We start from the raw sequence: 1,154 nt of genomic DNA, 5'->3' as shown, positions 1-1,154 counted from the left end.
GCAGCGGCGTCCATTTCCTTTTCCCATAAGAGCCGTGTAAATAGGAAAGTCACGTGATATTCACACGAGTGTTCCCCGCTTGGGAATCCTATTCCTAGTGTAGTCAAGTCATAAACGGGTGACATGAAAATGTGGAGCGACTGTACAAGTAACACTTCTAGTCTTTTCAGATGTTATCCAAGATGTAAGCAAAGGCAATTTACACACTTATTCGTTGCATCAGTCTTTGATTAATCTTCTGCTTATAGCACTTAGCCAGTTTTTCCCTTTGGTATCAGAAAGCTATGGTTTAGCATATACATGTAGTGAAGATGATAGATTAGATAGATAGATAATTTACACATGAAACCACTCACCTTATTATTGGAAAATGCCCCCCCCCCAAAAAAAAAAAAATTATATATAGGGGTAGCAATTGCTACCATGTCCAGGAGCCTCAGGTGGTCCAAACATGACTTTATGACCCAGCCCCGCAGTGGCGTAACTAGAAACGGCAGGGCCCCGTGGTGAACTTTTGACATGGGCCCCCAGACCTACGCCCACCGCATTCCTGCACACACTATTATATCCCATAGTGGCCTCTGCACACAGTATTATACCCCATAGTGGCCCCTGCACACAGTATTATACCCCATAGTGGCCCCTGCACACAGTATTATACCCCATAGTGGCCCCTGCACACAGTATTATACCCCATAGTGGCCCCTGCACACAGTATTATACCCCATAGTGGCCCCTGCACACAGTATTATACCCCATAGTGGCCCCTGCACACAGTATTATACCCCATGGTGGCCCCTGCACACAGTATTATACCCCATGGTGGCCCCTGCACACAGTATTATACCCCATAGTGGCCTCTGTACACAGTATTATGCCCCATAGTGGCCCCTGCACACAGTATTATACCCCATAGTGGCCTCTGTACACAGTATTATGCCCCATGGTGGCCTTCACACAGTATTATGTCCCATAGTGTCCCCTGCACACAGTATTATCCCCCATAGTGGCCCCTGCACACGGTATTATACCCCATAGTGGCCTCTGTACACAATATTATGCCCCATAGTGGCCTCTGCACACAGTATTATAACCCATAGTGGCCCCTGCACACAGTATTATACCCCATAGTGGCCTCTGTACACAGTATTATG

Source organism: Leptodactylus fuscus, chromosome 1 (assembly GCF_031893055.1).
Source record: "Leptodactylus fuscus isolate aLepFus1 chromosome 1, aLepFus1.hap2, whole genome shotgun sequence".
Taxonomy (NCBI): domain Eukaryota; kingdom Metazoa; phylum Chordata; class Amphibia; order Anura; family Leptodactylidae; genus Leptodactylus; species Leptodactylus fuscus.
Note: the sequence above shows the minus strand (reverse complement) of the source record.